Consider the following 24,454-nt stretch of genomic DNA (forward strand, 5'->3'; position numbering starts at 1 on the left):
GGAGCCTGACCTGGGGCTCAATCCCAGGGCCCTGGGATCATGATCTGAGCCAAAGGCAGACGCTTAACTAGCTGAGCCACCCAGGTGCCCCCACAGAAGTGTTTTTTTTTTTTAAATCAATTTCCATTTCCCTTATTTCCACATACTCAGCCACCTAATAATTTTTCTACTCTGTAGGATCCTGATACTACCTGTTCAATTTTTACCACTCCTCCATAATACAGACACATTTTTCCTCATTTTTGAGAAAAGAAATTAAAAACTGGAGCCCTGATTTAATTGACATAAATCACTTAAACCATCTAAGTTAATGCCTGGTCTATAACCATCAATAATGATTAGTATTGTCACATGACTTAACTTGTCCAAGATCATATTAACTGTGAGTGACCGAGTCAAGATTTGAGCTTCAATTTATTCAACACCTAAGTCCCATTTTTCCCCATCTGCCATTTTTTCTAGTCAGAAGTACATTTATTCTTAAGTCAGGAATGATCTAAAACTAAAAAGAGAGAGGGTATTAGAAGAAACCTTCAAAGGAAGACATCAAGCAGTGGTGCCCAGGGAACTTGGGAGCCATGGTAAGAGTGGAAGAAGCAGCTGGTGACTCTTGGGGTTCTTGACAAGGTGGTGAGTAAGGGAGGGAGAATTAGTGTCAAAAAATTAAAGATAGTAGGTTTCCAGGGAGGGAAACATTGTCATCTGTGTCTTCTCAGTGCTAATACTCTACACTAATGGGGAGCAATTTTGTGTGTTTTGCATGAATAAACCAAAAATCCTCACAAAAATCAAATGAGACAAAATCAGCAGAACATCTGGTATGGCTCCTGCCATGTAGGACCTGTTCCATAACGTAAAAACAGCGGCCATAGAAACAGGAATAGCACTGAATGCCACTCCTGGGCCGAACCAGAAGTGGGAGCCTTGGTACCTGGTAGGGAGGGGAATACTTTGGGGAGTATTGTTGTGACTATGGAATAGAGACTTCATGGGAGTGAGTGTAAACTTGAGATTCTCGAACCTGTTTCTACTGTTGCCAGCTCCCAGAAAGTCTCCTCTTACCATAGTCATTCCTCAAGCCAGAGATTTTAAGGAATTTTCAGAATGTTTGGAGGGATGAGCAAGGTTGTTAAAATAAGCATATGGATACTCAAGATGACTCTGGTAAATAACATTTTGGTTTAATTTCACAAGATTCTTCTCTCTAAAGTGTTAGGGAACATGTTTGTGCCTATCGGAACTGTCTGTCTGGGCAGGAATATATTTACTATAAACACATATTAAATGAAAAGGCATCTCAATAGGGGGGTGTCCAGGGGTCAGGATGCCAAAAAAGAACATATAAGAATGGGAAGCCTGGGTGCTGTAAGCCTGGGTGTTGTAAGCCTGAGGAAACCATTAAAAATGGAGGAAGTATCTTATTAACCAGGTACATGAGGGTTGGAGAAGAACTGATAGATTTGGTTGGGTCTAGAATCCAGGATGAAACCAGAAAATGAAAGACTAAGCCTTATGTTACATAGTGTGTTATAGTGGAAAGGGTCTGATTATGACTTTGGCTTCCTGATCCAAGATCTTAAACATTGCTTAGACATTATTTATATATTTTATTTATTTTTATTATTTCTATATTTTATTTATTTATTTATTTATTTGTTTGTTTATTTATTTATTTGAATTTATAAGGCAGATGCTTAACCTACTGAGCCACCCAGGTGCCCTGGGATTGCTTGTATATTTTGAAGGAAAAGGATGACTTTTTATTCTAAGGCTTTACTTTCCTTATCTTTAAAACTAAGGGACTAGATTATATATTACTCACTAGATTGTCTCTAAAGACCATTCTACTTCTAGGGACACCTTGGTGGCTCAGTCATTTGAACATCTGACTTTGGCTCAGGTCATGATTTCTGCTTCCTGGATTAAGCCCTGTGTGGGGCTCTGAGCTCAGCAATGAGTCTGTTTGTCTCTCTCTGATCCACCCCTTCTCATTCTCTCTCTTTCTAATAAGTAAATAAAATCTTAAAAAAAAAAAAAAAAAAGATCATTCCAGTTCTAAAATCCCATCACTGTGCACTAAGGTAAATCAAATTCAGTGAGTATCCTTTATGCAGAAAACACTGTTTTTTCAAGTAAGGATAGTAATAAGCAGGTGGGTATCCATTTATCCAGCCCCTTCTTTGTACTAAAGTTCATATGTACATATGTCATCTCTGATCCCTTCAACAACTCAATTTGAAAAAAGAGGTTCAGTCATGATGTAACTTGTTTAAGGTCAAAGTGGATTCAAACTCATCTTCAAAGACTTCATTCTTTCTCCTTCATCCTACACCCTAAAAGCCCCCATCCATTCGTGATTAATAGACTTGTATCTTCCAAATAGCCGACGATCAAAACACAGAGGGAAGATTATCAAGAAATCCAAGGAGAAAACTGATGAGTAACAGAATTGTAAAGAAGGAGTCATTAAACAAATAAGGACTTAACTTTGCATTCTCACCAGATGACTCCCACTTCCTCCCACTCGGCCTCAGCATTTTTTCCTGGTGTTCCTTGTGGGGCAGGCAGTAGGAAGAAGGAGGGAGATCAAAATAAATCAAACAGCAACAAAAATCCTATAAGCTGCATATAACAAAGTACAAAACATGCTCACAGATAATCTGAGCCTCCAGAGTAAGTATTATTACCCCTACCTAAAGGTGATGAGACCTTGGACCAGAAAAGTCAACTCTTGCTCAAGGTCACAAAAACAGGACTTCAAAGAACACGATCTTCCAACTCTTCTGGTGTCCTTTACACTTTTGTAGCAACAGAAAACTGCATTTGAAGAAGATGGATGTGTACAAAATAGATTTCATTGGGGGCTGGTATGAGGGGAAATAAAGGACAAAGGCCAAGACCTCAAGGTCAGGATCTTTGGAAATAAGCTCCTACTCCCCACCACAATTTATCCCTTGGTAAGCCATGTGGAAATTACAGTGGCTTTTTAAGCAGTGGAGATACCTGATGGGGTACTGCCTGCACCAGTTCGATCATGTGCCTGTAAGGGGAGAAAGTGAGTACCCAACTCCCTCTTCTCTCTGTTGAAATATGGGGAGTGCTGACAGCCCACGTGTTCATGGACACTTTCTCATCGGGAGCTTTCTTTTCATATCCAGTCTCCAAATGTTTAAGCATCATCCCTAAAGTTGGCCATAAAAAAGCCAAACAACTGTCTAGAACTTAGAATTGTTAATAAAATCATCTTTTTCCCCCCACCTCTTTGGAGTGAGAAGGTAAGTTGACTCAAGAGAAGACGTTTAACAATAGAAGTCCCCCCCCCCATTTTAATGTTTAAATACTACCAAAGTTAAGTATTCAGCAATGGTACAGAATCTTATAAGATTTTTTTTTTCATTTTTAAAAAAATAAGCCTTGTCTTCAAATGCTTTTTGTTTATTTCTTACTAAGCCCACGTAGATTGTACTTGGATCACCTATTGTGTAAAATGAGCATTTTTAAATGAAGTCAAGGAAGAAGGAGACCTTTCACTGGCTTGGTACCATGACTGATGAAGATTGATCTAAAATCACAACCCTCTTATCAGAAAAGTCAATTAAAAACAATCCACCAAAAATGTAAATGTGACAAATTACAAAATGGAGGGGGAAAAAAAACAGACCCATGTGGGTCCAAGGAAAAGTGATTAGAAATGGATTTTCTGATAGAAAAGGAGCATCAGGTCAAGACAGTGTGCCCTTCCATCCGCTATGTCTCATAGATGAAGAATTCTATTGTTTCTAAAAAAGATAACTGAATAGAAGCAAAGATAAGCCCATCGATCCGAGTCAAACTAAAACAGCTTGCAGGGAAATAGCTGCTTACATGTCTACAGGCATAAATGCCTCCAAGTATTGGTGACTTCTGGAAAGACCCAGTGAGGGCAAGGACAGGGGTTATAAAAGATTCCTAAAAGTCTAGCTGCAGTTCTGGTGCATCAATCATTCAATAGCATATCAATCAAAATGTGAAATTTCTAAAATAGTTAAAACTATACTTTAGTTCATCTCTTTAAGATCCAGCTTATTAAAAAATCAAGAGACTTATTCTTACAGTAGCTCGTAGATCTTTCCAAAGGGTGGTGAGAACTATTTTTAAAACAAAAGAAAAAGAGGAGCCTGGGTGGGTCAGTGGGTTAAAACCTCTGCCTTTGGCTCAGGTCATGATCCCAGGGTCCTCGGATCGAGCCCCGCATCGGGCTCTCTGCTCAGTGGGGAGCCTGCTTCCTCCTCTCTCTCTGTCTGCCTCTCTGCCTACTTGTGATCTCTGTCTGTCAAATAAGTAAATAAAATCTTAGAAAAAAAAAAAAAAGAAAAAAACCAAATGAAAGAAAAAAAAAAAGAAAAGAAATTAAAGCACAAGGCTAGAGTCAGAGGCAATTCTCTGTTTTGTGGTTTACGTGATGGAATGAAGAGTCCGTTTTAAGAAGAATTTTACCACTGGAATTGCGAATTATTTCATTATTTCATTAACTAGGGATCCCCTGGCAATGGGAGGAAAATGAAATCTGAGAGGTAAGGGTGGTACTTGTTTCCTTAAATTAAACTTCCCTGGGAAGAGTAGGGGTATCTGATAAGGTACTGCTCACAAGTATCAGGACAGGGTTTGGTACCCGCAAACACAAGTAGCGTGTTTCCAACCTTCCCTCCCTCTCTCAGACTCCCATCCCAAAGGAATCCTAATTTTTATATTCTGTTGGGAGAGAAAAAGTACTTCTGGAAATAGAAAAGGTTGAATCAGCTTAGACACAAGTAAAAGGGTTTAGAATCCACTTTCTACATGGAGTGGGTTAAACACTTTCCAATTATTTGCTCTTATTCCCTCATTCATTTGTCTTGATGATTGTCTAAGTCTCTCATGCCTCTGCTGTCTTTGCTTAGCATCCTTGACTCCTTGAAGGTTAGCATCTCGAGGCTCGTGTTCCACTCCCTGACAACTCATATTACCTGCTAACTTTTGCTGAGGTTTACATATGTATCAGGCACTCCCTGGAGCACTTTTCAGGCACAATCTTACTCAATCCTCACTAAAAGGAGATCAGGTTGGTACAGTTACGATCTCTGTTTTACATGGGAGGACACTGAGACTTCCAGAGGCTTCCAGTCTAACCTACACACCTCAGCGGGTGGGAGACAATATAGTGATTGGAGCCCCTTCCATTGGAGTTTGGGGCCCAGATTAGGCTTCCTACAGCCTGTCCATGACTACCAACAAGAATAGCACAAGTTTTCCTTTTCCTCTGACACCAAATTTGGCCCAACGTCCATGGCACTCTTCACAAATATCTCTGACAATCTCACTTCCTGTTGGTTTTGGCTGCCCTGCTAGATAGGGATCCACTCTGGCTTCGCTCTGTTGGTAGGTCAAGCGTAGTGCTTGGAAGGTATCTGTGAATGAATGAATGCATAAATGAATGATCTCCTCAATGGCTTCAACCCATTGTTCATACTCTGTCCCTGTACTTGGCATTCTACGTTATCCTCTGGAGAAGAAACTTCAAATATGGAAGTGGATAGAAACAAATACTGATAGTGTGAGCGTAGTAAGCCCCTCTCCTGGGTTCTCAATAAACAAGGTACTTCTTGCTATAAAGAAAACCGTATGCTAGATAGCTCAGATGTGTATTTATACAGATGTTAATTAGTGACCGCTCAGAGAACAGCATACCCAGAAAAAAGTGGCAAACAGGAAAGTCATTTTCCAATGTGACTGAAAGTGGTTGGAAAAGTACATAAAAAGGAAATTTTCTAGAGAGAATATATATATATACTTTTTTTTTAAAAAAAAAGAGAAATAAGAGACATTTAAGTTATTCAAAGAAATGTTAACAACAGATGTAGAAGTTAAGCTAACTTGCATACATGGGGCAAAATTGCAGGAAGAATGATTTCTGGGTGATAAAAACATTGACAAGGCAGCTATAAGTTAAGGGGGGGGGTGTGGTCAAGTAGCAGTTTGGAGAGCTTTTTTTTCTTTAAGCTGGAGCCAAGATTTGTGCCTGGAAATACAGACTGAAAGGGTTTCTCAAGCACCAATGAAAAGAATTAACTTCAGTTGACCTCGGGTTACAAAAAGACAAAGCTAGGAAGAAAAACAAGATTTATCCCTTAAAGGGAGGCAGCGCTGGACTCTAATTACTTTGTGTCCCTGTAAATTTCTATCTCTAAGAGTCAGTATCCCCCGCGGCCCCCCCAACCCGGCCCCCTTGCAGAAAGTCATTTCTTTGGCTCTCATGGTTGGCTTAGTGTGATACACAGGCTAACTGTGTGACTAGTCAGTCAATAAAGGGAAAAAAAGGACTGAGGGATTAGGAGGCAAGGGGCTCCAACCCCTGGAGCATTCCATACTATTTAATATGTTGTGTTTATTGCCCGCTCGAAGATGGGCCAACGAGACAGCTTCCTGAAGTCTTTTGTGTTGGGTCTGTGTCTATCATTGGGGTTTTCAAAGTACTTGAGAGATACTGTGGCAGCTCTATGCATGGGACAATTTCATGCAGGGAAGGGAGAGAATTGGCAGTCTGCAGGCCAGCATATATGAAGAGCTAGGGTGGAGGGAGCCAGACCATAAATTGTTCCAGGTGCTTTCTAACACCATTGGCCTTTCACACTGCTTCTGGCTCCCACAGCCCTCTAACTGGGTCTCTCCTGTAGGTTCTTACCCACTTACTCAGACTTGGGGGTTTGCCCCTACATTGTTTGTTCTTTCAAAAAAGATTTGGTGCCTATTTCTATCTACCCTAGCACAATATATGACCCCTCCTAGGAACTCAGCAATTGCTTTTTTAATGAATAAGTGAGCTCCATAAATTGAGGTCTATGAAAAAATTTCTCATGCATGAAAAGAAATGATCTTATGCAGCAGCTGTGTGTTGGACTGCTTGGCATCTGTTGAAAGATCCAGCCAAGGACAGACCCATAAGAGATCACCCTAGTGGAGTCAGGGCAAGAGTTCTGGTCTACAGAGGGGCTCTGGGACTAAGAAGAAGGCTCTGAAAGGGGCTGGTGGAGACAACTTTTCTTCCTTCTCAGTTAGCTAATTGATTTGCCAAATAACTCTTGAAATTCCACCCTAACTATTACACTTCACTTTTGAAGAAATGGGAACCCAGAGAGTTACTTCCTGTAACATGACTTGTGTCAATACTCTCATAAGAACTCTGGAATATAGTCATATGCCATCTTATATGCCACCAGTAATCATCCAGCCATTGGATAGTTGTTTTTTTTTTTTTTAACTGAAGGAATATTATCATCAGAGAAAATTTGAAATGTAAAGAAGTAGAGAGAAAAGTAATAATAGAAATTGCTGGAAGGGGCAGCACCTGGGTGGCCCAGTCCGTTAAACATCAGTTCAGGTCACCATCTCAGGGTTCTCTGAAACGGCCAGGGAGAGAAAATGCCAAAAACCCACATCATGGGAACAGGGTGTCCCTGTTCATACACCCATATGTCCCTGTTCACATGTTCCCTGAAACATACAGTTTTACTTCTTCTGCTAGATTTTTGGGAACTTAGCTTTAGACGTTTTCTAAGTACGAACCTCTTGTTTTATGAAGAAGATACTGAAACCCAGAGAGGTGATGCACATTTCCCTAAATTAGTAGAGGTCTGTGGCTGTTGTAGTTTTTATTTTAATTAACTAACTAATTAATTATATATTGATTAAAATTACCCACCAGAGGTCACACTCGCATTGATACAACCGTTACAAGCATAACTGCGTTCAGCCACTGTGTGGATCCCTAAACCATTGCCGTAGTCTTCTATGTCTCTGAGTACTTGCAGCCAGTCTTCCTCCAAAAGAGCTTTCTGCAGGGCTCTCTTCATTTTAAGACTTGCTGCTTCCCTTCCAAGAATCGCACCCCTTCCCCTTAAACCTCTGAATCTCACGTTTCTTGGTATGACTTCAAAGATCTTTATCATCTACTCCTCAGTTTTCCTGTCTCAGGGGCCACACACCTTCCTTCCTCTATTTGCATAAACTCTTCTCTGTCTCAGAGATATTCTCTCCCACCTGTCTTTTGCCCAGGTCCTTAAGGTTTTGATCACTAGATAACTTCTATGCAAAGCTTCCTCTGCCAAACTCAATCTTCTCTCTCATCTTACAGCTCTGCTGGCACACCTCTCCTGCAGCTCTGTTCCAATCTTAGTATCTTCTACTTTTACACAATATGAGCTCAAATAATTCTTGACTAAATAGGTGAGTGACTACTAGTCATATAATTGTCAATAAATATGCTGTAAACTGATGTTGATTTTCTTCAAACTGACGTTAAATTTTAAAAGAACATTTTGTGAGCTCCTTTGTCTCTGTTGCAATTTTATTACATAAGCTATTTATTCAGACTTGGCTTTATTTATTTACTTTTTTCAGACTTGGCATCTTTTAAAATGATGTCTCTTGGACAATTAATAGTTTAAAGTACTTTCAAAATCCTTCTCAGTAAAACAAGGAATATCATGTGTTTTTGTCCTTGTGTCACTAACACAATACTGAACATTTCTCTAACCAGTGGAATAATATGATTCATAGGGCCTGTGCTGAAATGCCCAGGTAAAGAACTAGCTTACTGTCTCTCAAACGTGACTCATTGTTTGTCTATTTATTAAAATGAAATATGGAATGATGGCTTAATTTTTTCCTAGGACCATTAAAGCCCTGATAACTTTATTGATTCATCCTGTAACAGACTGGCTTTGGACTGATATTATTAGTTTGTTCCTTCCTCACCAAAACAAAAAACAAAGAAACTGACCAAAAAAACCCTATAAATTATGAAAATCACCAATAAGTAGCAGATTAGGTGTGGAAGGGGTAATTATATAAGGTATTTATGGTTACATACAGAGACAAAAGCTGGTATGCATTTGTATATTCACATAATTATTTAAAATACTTAAGGTAGATAAATATCCTTTTCCTGAGCCATCTGATTAACTACACAAGGTTGCAGGCCACATGGTCTATGAGAGGAGCCTGCAACAGGTACTTGTCAGCTAGCCTGTAGCCATTCATACTTATCAGCCTCCGCGTGTTCCCTGCTCAGTGCAGGTCCAGAGTCCAGTGGATGCCTGCAGTGCTCTGGCAGGGGCCCTACATCATGATGGAGAAAGAACAGGTGCCTGTCAGGCCCTTCAAGGCAGGTAGGGGTCCTAACCAGCATTCCCATGAAGTGTGCCCCTCGTGGCTGTTTGTGGGAACTACAGCTTCTGCAAGGTACCTCTAAGTATTCTGCATTTCACTTCTGGTTTTATATACAAGTAATAGGGAACAATTGAAGAACTACAGTGTTACAAATTTGGAAAACAATACTTAAAAAGAAAAACCATGATGGGAAAATTTGAGTAAAGTAGACCCAAAAAAAGAGAGAAAAAATTATAGGAGTGTGTGTGTGTGTGTGTGTTTATTATGTATGTGTCTTCGTCAACCCTGTCTGGATGGTTTGAACAATGGTGTTTTAACAGTGACATGTTGGCTAGTTAGTACTGATCAGAGGGTTTACCCGAAAAGTTCACATTTAGAGAGTTATTAGATAGTACTGGGGGGGGGAGCATGAGAATGGAGAGGAAGAAGATAAAAGCTAGTAGTTTTTCTTCCTATAGTCTTGAAGCACCTAATTTTCCAAAACTCATTAAAATGCTATGATTCAAAAGCACTGATAAGTACTAATTTAAAAAAAAGTAAAGATCTCTGTAAGAGGGGACTCCATCATCTCTGTAAGTATTTCATTTTAGAGTGAATATGTTTTTTTTTTTTTTTAAGATTTTATTTATTTGTCAGAGAGAGGGAGAGAGAGCGAGCACAGGCAGACAGAATGGCAGGCAGAGGCAGAGGGAGAAGCAGGCTCCCTGCCAAGCAAGGAGCCCGATGTGGGACTCGATCCCAGGACGCTGGGATCATGACCTGAGCCGAAGGCAGCTGCTTAACCAACTGAGCCACCCAGGTGTCACTAGAGTGAGTATGTTTTAAAATATTTATTTATTTTAAGAGCGAGAGAATGAAGGGAGGGGCAGAGGGAAAGGGAGAGAGAAAAATCCTTAAGAAGACAGCCTGCTGAGCATGAAGGCCCAGCACAGGGCTGATCCCACAACCCTGAGACCATGCCCTGAGCTTAAACCAAGAGTCAGACACTTAACTGACTGAGCCACCCAGGCACCCCTACAGTGAATATTTATCCTGAAAGTCTTTTATCCTGCCTAAATTTTTCATGGTCTTAAAATATCAACTCAACTTTCCTTTTTTAGTTTTCATCCAACTCTGGTTAAAAGCAGGAAGTATTTTTTCGTGTGTTATGTCCATGCTTACTTCAAGTCAGTAGGTTAGATGAATCACAATTTCCTTCCAAAAATTATTTAATCAAACAACTAGTTGCTATTTTTTGTAGTATATTAAGGCTTCACTTATTCATAGCAGTAGTTTGATGAGAATAGCAGCTCCTCACAAATAAAGCATAAAACAATACAAAATGAGAATAAATACAAAGATAGAAAGGGATGAGACCTAGTCTTCCAAGTAGAGCTTCAGGGAATCTGGAAACCAAGTGGCATGGCAACAGGAATCAAAGCTCAAGATTTTCTATAGGGAAGAATTTAAATGCTACTCATTTATTTCCATCTTGAGGTTCTTACAGATAATATACAAGACTGGAAGAAATGAATTATCGGCATGTAAATCTGCAGGAAAAAAATAATACACAGTACTTCCTCCAGGAAGCTAGTCAATTCTAAATGCTCCCATCCTGAAGTTTAGCAGCAAACAGGAACAGAAACAAGGAACTCTGGGAAGGAGAGATGAAATTTTACCCTAGGCTATTTTATCGAACTTATCTGGAAGTTTAAAAGATTGGCAATTTTACAATGGTTGATTAGATTACTGAATATTGGGAGGGCACAGGAAGTTTTCAAGGTGCTTACCCGAAGCTAGATACAGAAAAAGGTTAGTTTGAAGACAGCTCCTCTAAGCCCTTCTACTGAATACAACACATAACAAAGCTCCTTCTTTATAGACAACAGCTGTATTAGTAGACTAGGCAGTTTTAGAAGGCACTTGTTTTGGGGCACCTGGGTAGCTCAGTGGGTTAAACATCCAACTCTTGATTTCAGCTCAGGTCATGGTCTGAAGGATTGTGGGATCAGCCCTGCACTCATCAGCTCTATGCTGGGCTCTGTGCTCAGTGGGGGAGTCTGCTGGAGATTCTCTCTCTCCCTCTCCCTCTGCTCCTCCCCCAGCTCACTTGAGCTCACTCTCTTGCTTTCCCTAAAATAAATTAATAAATCTTTTTTAAAAAGGCATTTTTTTCTCTATGTAGACTGTAGTTGAAATTAGATCAGAAGACATGTCTTTTGTAAACCAGTCTCCCATAATATGGATATTTCTTATTTATACCAGACTTTAAGAGATTTTTTTAGATATGGTGTTTTTGTTGGTGTTGTTTTTTAGCACACTTACAAGACAAGTTGAATGAGCTTGAAGGGTAGGTGCCTTACAGACATCATCTATTATATTCTCCCATTATCCACCAATCAGAGCCAGAATTCTGAGGAAATTCTATTTCACTGAGAAAGGAAAAATACAGAATGTTCATTGAACTCATAAGGGTTAATGATAGAGTCTTGCCTTCAAAAGTTCAGTGATCCTGCCTCCCTTGTCATCACTTTTTTAGAGCTTGGGAAAAAAGTACAATCTGCTAGGATGTATTGTCTGTAACCATCTAGACACAGACTTCATGCTGGGTTGTGTTTCGCCTATATGAATAGAATGCTTGGCTTTTCTTCATTTCTTGGATAAGTCTTACAGTGGAGTCAAAAGACACAAAAAGAAATGAGCAGGGATGTAGAAAAAAAGAAAATATATTCTACATTCAAATGAAGGACTGGGGATAGAGAACTCTCACTTTTTATTGTATTGTGCTCTTGGAAATTATTTGGAAATTATTTGAAAGCAGAATCCGTGAAAGACAGGTTCCCCACCCTGACGCCCATCCCCCACCCTGAGGCTGCAGTTACCCACTTTCCTTCATAGGCTGGCAGAACAAAATGCTGACCGAGATTACAAATGGATCTACAAAAACTGATGAATCAGGCCCTGATACTAAAAAATGAGTAGATCTAGCTAGCAAAAAGTGAAATAGAGGTGATTTTCAAGCATCAAGTGTTCCAAGTTGAAAGGCATTCAGGTTCACTGATGTTTGATCTCAAATTGTAAACTTTGACAGGTAGTTAAAAGCCCATCCCGGAAAGTGTTTCAACGGGTCACCACAGTGATTCTTAATGCTCGCAGCTTGGACCTGCTAATGACCCACAGCTCACTTCAGTTAAATGTTAAATGTTTAGTCACTTTCATCTGTGAAGACAGAACCTGCTTTTTCATCAGCTCGGTAAGAAATGAGACAGCCATATACAGATAAACGGTCGCCGCAATGTTATTAATTTGCATAAGCAATAAGCCAAAAATATCATCTGACCCACTTCAGGTCATGTTTGTAATTATTTTCATTCATTCATTCTGTGTTTCTTGAGTACCATCTATATGTACAGGACTGTTCCAAGGGCTAGAATTAGGGTCATAAACATGCAGATCAAGTCCTCCTCTTAGGGAGCCTCCCTTCTTTTTCAAGGGTAGGAGGTGGTAGGAGATGGGCGAAAGAAAAATCAGTAAAATGGGGTAAATGTTCTGTGTTTAATTAACTTAAGGTGCTCTGATGTTCAATGACTGGTAGTGACCCCGGACTGAGATCAGAGAAGGCCACTCTGAGGGTGTGATATTAAATCTGAGTCTTGAATGACAGATGTCAGCCTTCTGCAGATCTTAGAAGACAGTGTTCTAGCTATAGGAACTAGCAAGTGCAAAGGCCCTGAGGCCTGAAGTTGGGGGTTGTAGCGGAACAGCAACAAATACATTTTCAGTGATTTTAGAGCATAGGAGATGAGTGGGGGAGGGACAGGAAATGAGATCAAAGATGGGCCAGGATAAGGAGTTTAGATTTTGTTTTACATGTAGTAAAAAGCTGTTGAAGACTTTAAATATGAGAATAACACAATCTAATATATATTTTAAGGAGATCATTCTCGCTGTTCTAGGGAGGAGTCATTGAAGGGAGCAAATGTAAAATCAAAAGAATGAGTTTGGACACCACTGCTAAACGAGCAAGAGATGATAATGGCTCAGGCTAAGGAGAAAAAGGAGAGAGAGAGGAGGATTCTGGGAACATTTGGAATTAGATACTATAGGCTACGTTGATGGATTAGGAGTAGGAAGAGAGTGAGGGAAGGAGAAGAAGCTCTCCCAGCTGGGTGACTTGAGGAACTGGGTTGATAGTGGTGGTATTTACCCAGATGACAAGGCCAGCAGAAGGGCTGGCGGGGGAAAAGACAGGAGTTGTGTTTTGACTGTGCTGAACAGAGCTGCCTAACCTGCCCATGAGCCTGGTGTTCTGGGAGACAGGGACAAGAATGGAGTGTGGGGTGACATCAGGAAGTACGTGGTACTTAAAGCCGTCTGACTGTGTGCAGTTAGGGGGAGAATGAGGCCCTGGAACCCTTGGACATTTGGAAGTCAAATAGAGGAGAAAGAGACAAGAACACTGAGAATGAAGAGCCAGTGAAGTAGAAAGAAAACTGGGAAAGAGATTTCATTTAAAAAAAAAAAAAAATCAGAGTTTTGCTTAGCAGGGGATCTGGCTGATCCTTTCCTTCCCTTAGCTGTATGGGGGTGGAGGTGGGGGGTGGGGGGTGGGGGGTGGGTGGTGGGGCCAAAGCAAACTCCAGAGTAAATGTAAGTAAATGTTTCCTGGTCATGCTAATCACGTGAATGAGCTTAACCTCACAAATAATATGTTTATTTATTCCTCATGGATGACTTCTGGAAGAAGGGAGAGGAAGCAGAGACATTAGGAAACAGGCTTCAGGTACAACAAAGATATAAAGAGTGTGGATATCGGAACAGGATGAAATCTCATGCCCACATTCATCAAGCAAACCCTGCTGGAAATAGAAGGAAAACAGACAGAAATATATTAGTAGTGGGAGACTTTAATTCTCCTCTCTCAGCCTATGATGGATCAAGCTTTGGCTTTTGAGGTCTGAAACGATTGGGATAAAGTATCTTACTACTTTATTCTTTTCGTAGCTTTTCATGCCTTCTTTGAGCACGGGAAGGCACAGCTCGGTAAGAGCAGAGCAAAGCGGCCTGAGCATGGTTCCAACACACCGTTTAAGTTCTCCAGGTGCTGAAGGCCGAACTTTCTAGAGCTACAGAGAATCAGCGTTGACGATGGTGCCTTTACCTCCGAAGGTGACCGGGAGCACATACATATGTATCCCCTCTGTATACGTGCACACCAGCTAGACTCTCCTCCCTCCTGGTCCCTATGCCTCCCGAAGACAAAATACAACCAAATCCCTCTCAGAACAGGCTCTCAATCCCTACACCAGGTCCTGGCTGCAGACTGGTTTGTGCTGAAAACCATGCAAAGGAAGAGAGGAATCCTGCCATTGAAGATAAAAGATTGAATTCGAAACATCTTCTTTTTGCTAGTCATTGCTTAGTCTTTAATCAAAGAGCAATCATACTAATTTTTTTTTGAGTGAAGCTAGTGAAAAGGAAATCTGAATTGGGATTTCTATTTCCTTTCCCATTTCTAAGGAGTCCTCTATTCCAGTTTCTACTGTTTGGGTGGGAAAATTCGGGATGGGGCTTTCTACAGGGATGCAAAATAGGAGCGCCCTGGGAAAGGGAGTAATGACAAAAGCACTTTGCAGAAAGGAGTCAGGAGCCGTATGTGACCGGACATGACACCTCACGTGATCAGCGGCCATGGTTTTTGCTTATTATTGTATGTGGAAGAAGGTCTGGCAAACAAGAGATGCCCTAGAGATGAAATGTAGGCTGCCCTGTGATTGTCTGCAACGGAGCCCAGAGACACACTTTCTGAGAGATATCTCTCCTCTTTCAGCAGCTAGGGACAACAATGTCATGTATTTTTCTCAGGTGCTTTTATTTTTTTTTATTATTTTTTATTTTTTATTATTATTTTTTTTTAAAGATTTTATTTATTTGACAGATAGAGATCACAAGTAGGCAGAGAGGCAGGCAGAGAGAGAGAAGCAGGCTCCCCGCTGAGCAGAGAGGCCGATGCGGGACTCGATCCCAGGACCCTGAGATCATGACCTGAGCTGAAGGCAGCGGCTTAACCCACTGAGCCACCCAGGCGCCCCTATTTTTTATTTTTTAAAAAGTTTTATTCATTTATTTGACAGACAGAAATCACAAGAGGCAAGAGAGGCAGGCAGAGAGGATGAAGCAGGCTCCCTGCTGAGCAGAGAGAGCCGGATGCGGGGCTTGATCCCAGGACCCTGAGATCATGACCAGAGCCGAAGGCAGAGGCTCGGGTGCTTTTGAAAAATAAAATCAACTTCGCTTTGTGAAGGAAGGGAATATGAGCGAGCGAGAGTTCAAATCATGAAGTCTGTAGGTCAGAACACACGGCTGAATTTGTGTGAAACAGAAGGGTGGAAAATACATTGCTTTTCACTTACAGAATTTGCTTTTGTGGAGAAGCAATTCTGTTGATTATACACAGGAAATAATCCTAAAATTAAATAACATAGCTCTGTGAAGAAAAGATTGTTTGAAACAATTTTCCCTCTAAGGACCGCATCCAGTGAAACAATTAGTAAGGATCAAGTAGATTTCACTATTCAGCTGTGATGTGATCTTTCAAGAGGTTTAAAGAAATACGTTGTCATCTGGCTGATTAGGTTCCTCGGCGTTGATTATCGGTCTCATTTGATTATTGACCTAATTGCTATCTGCATCAAGGAAAGCTATTCACTGATTGCTTCTTGATTTTTTAAAAATAGTTTGACTGGTTAATGCAATATCTTTTATTTACCTTGTGTCTTGAGTAGTATCTGCTAGATGGTTGTTTTGATAGAACTTGGCAATGTAATTTATTAGCAAAACCATAGAAATTAGTGGTATGTTATGATTTATGGGTCAAAACGGGCTGTGATGAAATTCACGGAACTCAGAAAAATGGATCCTCAACAGGGAGTTGATTCCATGAGGGGCAATTTGGACTTAATCTACTGTAGCTGATTTTCAGAGATAGAGGGGCTCCAGATAGAGCAATAATCCTTCACTTTATTGCTGTGAAAACAGTGGTTTCATGTTGAATGCACATTTACTCGGTAGGCTTTATTCTCATTGTATTTCCTCTGGCACCTTATTTCATATCCACAGTAAATCAAATGGAAAAACTGAGATACGTCAAGGCAAGCGATTTGCCTACAGTCAGTCTTGCTGTCTAGTCAAGCTACATCAGGGCCTGAATGTTTCTTAGTGTGATTGTGTTCTTTCTGCTCCTGAGGCACTGCCAATTGCCTTCTTTTTTTTTTTTTTTTTTTTAAAGATTTTATTTATTTATTTGACAGAGAGAAATCACAAGTAGGCAGAGAGGCAGACAGAGAGAGAGAGGGGAAGCAGGCTCCCTGCTGAGCAGAGAGCCCGATGCGGGACTCGACCCCAGGACCCTGGGATCATGACCTGAGCCGAAGGCAGCGGCTTAACCCACTGAGCCACCCAGGGGCCCCATGCCAATTGCCTTCTTTCTCAAATGGAAAACTACTGTGGTCCTGGTCGTTTTTTTTTTTTTTTTAAGGAGTTTGGATCAAGAAAATCTTCAAAGGGGAGATTTCTTTCATATGAAAATATTTTCATATAAAAAACAGATCCAAGTACTAAATAATTTTTGGTTAACAAAGCAGATGGAAAATGAAGCTACATTAAGTTATCCTATAATAGCATAAAAATCCACGTTTTGATGGGAAGTCACTCATTATTTGCTCTGTGTTCCCTCCTATAGTTTTAGCCCCAAAACAGTCACTTAGGGACCAATCCAGGCTGAGGGCTAGTGTGTACCTGTCTCAGTCATGGCTGAACCATCAGGAGAGGACTAGGAAGAGGGGGACTTGGAGCCCATCAGGGCCTAGCCTTTCCCTAACTGAGACTGAGACTGAGACTAAGGACCTTACATGTTTAATTTCTCTTATATTTGGTTTCTTCTCTCTAACATAAGGAACTTCTCTCTAACATAGGGCTATCGTTAATATCAAATGAAATATGTATCAAAAAAACCCCCCAAAAGTCCATTTATTAGTGGTTTTCAACCCTATCAGATCCAATTTCTCTCTCTCTTTCTCTTTTTTTAAAATTTTTTTAGAGAGGGAGAGAGACGCAGGGAGGAGGAGCAGAGGGAGAAAGAGAATCATTAGCAGACTCCGTGCACAGCATGGAACCCAAGGTGGGGCTCCATCGCACCGCCCTGAGATCAGGACCAGACAAAATCAAGAGTTGAATGCTTACCCGCCTGAGCCACTCAGGTGCCTCCCAACATCTCCTTTATATAATAGTTTATAAAGTACCTTAACTGTCTCAAAATGAGATGCATAGATGTTATACTTTAACTACAAAGATACCATCTTAAATAATCAAAATTAATGCCTGTTATATAAAAAAGAAAGAGGAAAATGATCTGTACAAAAATAATAATATACAGATGTATAGGGTGTCTACAATTCTACAATCCAAATGACTCAGAAATTCAAAACCCTTTTGTAACTCGTTTGACAACAAAACCTGACAGAAACACAGAAGAAGCTGATGTGGTCTTTATTTTTCCCAATTAATGGGACTAGCCCAGAAGGTTTTCTGAAAATAATAATAACATGTTTTCTTTTTTCTTTTCTTTTTCTTAAAAATTTTTAAAAAAGATTTTATTTATTTATTTGACAGAGAGAGATCACAAGTAGGCAGAGAGAGAGAGGAGGAAGCAGGCTCCCTGCTGAGCAGAGAGCCCGATGCGGGACTCGATCCCAGGACCCTGAAATCATGACCTGAGCCGAAGGCAGCGGCTTAACCCACTGAGCCATCCAGGCGCCCCTAATAACATGTTTTCAATTATGGGTGTTCTCCTGGTTTCCACTGATAATGTTAAATAATGTACATAATACAAGAACCAGATTACCTTTAAAAATATATTGGATTCTAAAACACATCTAGTCCCATGAGTTCTAGAGGATTGTAAACTTGTTATAATTATTAACACTTTTATTGTGCTTACTGAATGCCCAGCATTGTTCTAAGCTCTCCCACCTTTCTAATATCAATGAGATAAATATTAGTATTATTCCCATTTAACAGATAAGGAAAATGAGACACAGAAAAGCTAACTGACTTGCCCAAAGTCACACAGCCAGTATGTGGTAAGAGTGGATGGTAGGAGAAGGTAGGCAGCCTACATGCATGCTTTTACCACTATCCTGTACTGTATCTCAATAGGCACATGGTCAAGCATGATTATTCGAGGAGCTATAGAGAAGTACTCAGATGTCTGCACCTCTTCTTGGAAGGCATACGTTCTTGCATTGTACTGGTGATTTAAAGAACATAAACGATTGGTGTGATAGGGTTCTCTGAAACTATCAAAAATACAAGCTTCTAAGCCAAATAAAATACACGTTTCATTTGATTTACTTGGTGATTGGATGCCTAAAAAATTCAGTATATATTAAACCATCAAAAATTTTATATAAAGCAGAGTTGGGTGATGTGAATGTTTTTCACTTACATATCTGGTGGACATCAAGCATAGATGGGCGGGAAGCAGCAGTTGTGCACTGGGCAGTAACTCTCTTGCTCACCCTTGCTCTGCCCCCTGAATGCTGTAGTCCTCCAGTACTTGCCAATAAAATGAACTTCCAAACTGCCAAAAGCTCCCTAGGCAGTAGATGCTACCCAATGGAGAACTATTGCTATAAATGGTAAACCACCTTATAAATACCAGTTATGGTTCTAGCACTCGTATCAATCAAACCATTCCGTGTTACATCTACAAAGCCCGGGTCAATTCAAATCTACTAATTAGGTTTTCAAAATTTCAACTCCATAATACTATAAGGAAAATGCACATGAACTTGATCACGTAGATTTTATTATCCTCTGTCTTGGTGAGTTTCAAAATTTTATTTTATTTTAAAAAAAAATTTTAAGACTTTATTTATTCATTTGGCTGAGAGAGAGAGAGAGAGAGAGATCACAAGGAGGCAGGCAGAGTGGTGTGTGGGTGGGGGGGGAGCAGGCTCCCTGCTGAGCAGAGAGCCCAATGTGGGGCTCCATCCCAGGACTCTGAGATCATGACCTGAGCCAAAGGCAGAGGCTCAACCCACTGAGCCACCCAGGCACCCAGGCAACCAGGTACCCATAATCTTGGTTGTATGTTGTTTTCTAAAAGAGTCTGCTTTTCTGACAATAAATAATTACCAACAAAATGCACCACATTTTGAGTCACCATCAAGAAAGAAACCCCAAATCAAAAATAATGCCCGTTACTTTTGGCAGTCTAGTTTTCTACCTGTAGGGGAAAGGTGGAAAGAAGGGAGGGACGGAAGGGAAATATCCAAGAACAAGAACAAGGTCTTCTTTTTGTTTAATTTTATGAGTATGAGTTCTCTGCACACTATTTCCCTTCTCCACTTTTTAAAATCAAATTCATCCTTAAAGACTGGGCAAACAGTACCTTCTCAGTACTGTTTTCATCCTGACCATGACACCTGCCAGAAGTCATCTTTCTTTCTCTTGGGGGCTTCCATGGTATTCTTTTCAAGACCTATGGGGTCAAATGTGTCACATTTCCTATCTGTCACAATTCTCTATTGATATCATGGTCTTCCCTCTTGTCCTGTAAATATCTTCAATTAAAACATGTCTTATTCATTTCTTCATCCATTTCACAACACCTTCCAGTAGGTGTTGGAAAGTAAAGAAGAGGAGAGAGAAATGGGTACTTGTGTATGGGAGGTTTGTGAGGAGCGGGTTCTTTTGGACTGAGGTAGCACCGGGCTGGGGGTGGGGAGCAAAATAGTTAACTTCCTGAAGGGAGAACAACAAAGAATTGATTTTTCATTGTCCTCGTTGATAAACTGGGCAAAAAAATTGAATTCTTCTTACAGGATGATACCACATAATGTACATAAATAAATACATATTTGAAAAGTCTCCCAAGAGGACTTGTCTAGGTTTCTGCTTAGGTTTGACCAAGAAACTCTTCCCTCTTGTCGGCATAAATGAAGCAGGCAAGTCAGGGAACGTGGCAAGCAGGCCTTGGGACGAGGTCTGCCTCTTCCGCTAATCTCACTCACTACTACTGGAGTCTCAACAAACCAAGAAATACCGCGGCTAAGCTCACCTGATGGTCACTTACAAGGAAATGTTACCTTTCTATTCAACTAACATGTAGTTAACACCTGGGCTCTGAGACCCTTTTCAAGGCACGGTGTGCTTTACAAACCAGAAATTACACTCTTCCCCAAACCATGGACTACCTAGGCTATTCTTCCTGGAGAAAATTAAAGTTCGCCAAGGCCAACGAGGAAAACCCTGAGGTGGACCCCATCCAGTGTTTGTTTTGAAGGCCAACACGAGCTCATAGCACACTCTGCGGTGCAGGGAGCAGGGAGAGGCTGACGCTGCCCCAACCACAGCTGACCGCTGACCAGGAGAGGGGACGCAGCTGGAGGCTCCCAGCTCTAGACCGAGCCTCGTTTCTTCCGTTATTATAAATGTTTTAGGTTGGTGTTATTTGTTTGGGGAGTTGAATATCAACAACAATGTTTGAAATGACAAATAATTGCTAGGGGAGAAGCATGTGTTGCCTCAAATTTAACCAAACATTTTATCACAGAAAAGCCTTCTGAACCATATGGTCCTGCCCACCTCCTGAAGGACATTTATAGTTCTCTCTTTCCTATAAACAGTTTAAAGTAACCATGATAAACATTCTGGAGAAAAGCTAAACTTGCATTTGCTACTCCCCTGTTGATTATTTGCAATAATACGGAAATGTTTATGCACGCAGAGGCGAAGTTTACATGGGAGGCCCTAATGCGTACACCCCCTTGAGCGGTGATTTACTGCTCGTTTATGTTGAGAAGGAGAAATAGTGAACACAATTTTCTGTACTGACACAACAGTCCAATAGCTCCTGTGTACTAATCTTCAATAGTTCATCAGTATGACATTAATTTCAAACAGAACATATTAAGGAGAAAGGCATATGTCACCTCAATTTTTGTTTTCCTTTCAATGTGGACCAAAATATTTTTTTCAAAGGAAAAAGTATGATGAAGCTTATTTTTCCAGAAGCATTCCAGATTTTCAAGGAAAGACCTAGAACCTCGGAAAATTCCTCAAAGTCATGACAAGGTTGAATTGACCTACAGGTATAGAATCTAGTTCCTAACACCCGAAAACACATACATGCACACACTCATACACAAATTAACACAATTTTGTTAACACTTCTTGGAAGTTTCTCCTTAATAGTAGACACCAATGGAGAGTGGAATTCTGAAACAAAAAGCATAGCTAATATCTTATGTAGAATATCTTACATACCACTTTGCCCATTTTCCTTTGCTATGGAACCAGTGTCTACTGGGATAAATGTCTTATTAAAGGGAAATTATCAGGAACTGGTAGCTAAAATTTATTAAATATTGTATCAGAGAAAACACTTTTATTTCTTATTTTCCAATGGTTCAAACAGCCTAAGGTTCATATCACACATGAGCAGACATGCGGCATGTTCTTGGACTCACAGTAGACCTTTACATATGGGAATATCATCATCTCTATTTCTGTTCTTCCACCGGATCTATCTTTCGAAACATGTAAATGGGTCACAAATGAAATCAAAGCTTCTCAGTGTGGCACACAAAGATTCCTATGATACAGCCCTGTACTCTTTAGTATTCCTTGGAGAATCCTTCTGTACCTCTCTGTCTTTAGTCATACCACCCTCTCATTGTGGAATGCCCTTCCCCCTTTCCCATGTCATGAAATGCTACTTGTCATTCAAGTTTCAACTCAAATACCATCTCTTCTGTGAAGTCTTCCCCATCTTAAAGTTCAAAGCAGCCCCTCTTCGGATTGTGGCATAATTTGACACATTTCCACTGTAGCACCAAGAACGACCCAGTTTTTATTCACTGCACATTCCATATGTATTTTATCTCCAAGTAGATTTAGAGCTCATTTAAGGCAAACATTGTCTTGTTACCACTGTAGTACATGCTCAATTAAATGTTTATTTTCAGAATAAAATTGACCAGAAGGAAATCCCTTTGATAGATAAACAAACTTCAAATTCCCTAAATGGGTAAAATGAAATAAAACACAACACTAAACAAATAATACAATTGAACTTTAAGGATAGAAAAAAAGTAGTTCCCAATGACCCTGATCCAGAGCTAAACACTCAGTCAATAAAACTAGAGAGTGATTGAGGGCCACAAAATAAAGAATTGCCATAAACAATCCGATCCAGTCTCTGTTTTTATGGGGCCAGAACAGTGGGGATCTCTAGTTTTCCTAATTCAATTGCCACAGACATGAAGTCTTCTTCGAGGCACAAAGAACCACTGGATGGGGCATGAGAGTGATAAAGGCAGCTCTTGAAGAGGGAGGGAAGATTCTCTTCCCCCAGGAAAAAAGGACGCTCCTTGCTCCTGTGCTGGGAAGGTGGGCCTGTTCCTTTTTCACCACACTTTTCTGCCAGAGGGCAATTGCAGGAAGCAGTTTGCTCTGATTTCTGGGTAAAAATTAGAGCCCATGGTACAGTTGCTAAGGCAGAAGGAAGAATAGCAAGGGCTAGGCAAAAAAAAAGCGGGGGGGGGGGGCATGTACTCAAGCAAGGAAGCAGATGGCCCAGATGGTGAGGCATAAAGGGAGAATTAGACAAGAGATTTCTGCTGCAAGTAAAACAAGTTCAAACGTCTACTCCCCTGTCATTTCCCACGATGTTGCACCTTGGGGACATCTGAGAAAAGTATAATTATTATAAAATCAAGAAATGGGAACAGTACTAAGAGATGTCACTGAAAGGCCGAAGAAGATCTGTATATTCCCTCAGGCTTCAAAGAAATCTGCCAGTTTTGTGAAAAAGTAGTTAGGGACAACCCCCAGGGACCGTTTTCCAATTTTTCTCCAGATGGTTCCGGGAGACCTCTTCTCTTTTTCACCAGCCAATGGACCTCTCTCGATTTCAAGTCCTGCACAGGCATTCCGATGAGCAGACAAAACCAGGGCCAGCGGCTGACCCGCAGCCCGATCTCTTTCCTAAAACGCTCCTCACCTGGCTGACCCACGGACCCAGACAAAGACGCGAGGCAGTGCTCCCTGCTTCTCATTTGCTACTCATCGGATTCTGCCCTTACTTAATTCTATAGCAACCTTAGCTCACAAGCCTGCCGTGAAAATTAAAGGAGACGAAACCCATGGAATAACGCAGCAAGTGTTCACCCCACACCAGGTGTTCGACCCAAGCCTACTGTTTCCGCTTAGGCGCACGGAAGCCCCCCCACACGGTCTCCCTCTGTCCTCTCGGGGTCACCTGCCCCCTCACATTGCCAGAGTTCTCAGAGACATTATCATATCTCAGATTCAATCACAGTTCAATTCCTTTGGCTCCAAGGATCGCTTCTTCTGCCAGCCCACTGCCACCTCAGAACTTTCTATGCCTGCCACCCCAGCGGCCTCCCCTTCCCGAGCTCGCCGTGCTCTGCCACCGCGACGCCATGCTGTTGCGCACGTGGTTTCTTCCCGGAAGTACCGCCTCCCGCTTCCTTTTTTCATGGGGCACGTTCCTCCTTCCTCCTCATGCTCCAAGGCTTAGCTGAAACAGCTCTACTCCATGACACCAACAGACCTAAATATTTATTGCCACAAGATAGTTCCAATCTTTGCTTTTATGTCTTTCCTGTTGGGGCTGTGAATTCCAGCATATCTTTTTCATCTTTGATGGTGCCTAGTACACTGCTTGGCACCTAGCAGGTGCTCAATGAATAAAAGGGTGAGTAAATTTTTCTGTGCTCAGATCCAACAAAGTACCATCTAAGATTATATTGTTCGTACATCTGAAAGCTTCGACTGAAAAAAAAAAAAAACCTGATAATCAGCAAGTTTGGAATTAACTTTGGCTGTTGTTTTTTTTCTTTTTCTGATTTTTTTTTTAAATGCTAGAGACCCAACCAAAGTCCCCATTGAGCTCTTTGTATTTTAGTTCTAGCACTAAGCACTTTGCACCATTTTATTTTATTATTTTTAAAAATATTTTATTTATTTATTTGACACAGAGACACAGCCAGAGAGGGAACACAAGCAGAGCGAGTGGGAGAGGGAGAAGCAGGCTTTCCCCGGAGCAGAGAGCCTGATGCAGGGCTCAATCCCAGAACCCTGGGACCCCCAGCTGAAGGCAGATGCTTAAGGGCTGAGCCACCCAGGTGCCCCTACACCACTTTAAACACCACTTTCCTCAATACTCCTCTTTCAACATGTTATTCAGAGTCCCACCTCC

The sequence above is a fragment of the Mustela putorius genome, unplaced genomic scaffold, assembly GCF_011764305.1.
Source record: "Mustela putorius furo isolate JIRA1106 unplaced genomic scaffold, ASM1176430v1.1 tig00537255_pilon_pilon_pilon, whole genome shotgun sequence".
Classification (NCBI taxonomy): Eukaryota; Metazoa; Chordata; class Mammalia; order Carnivora; family Mustelidae; genus Mustela; species Mustela putorius.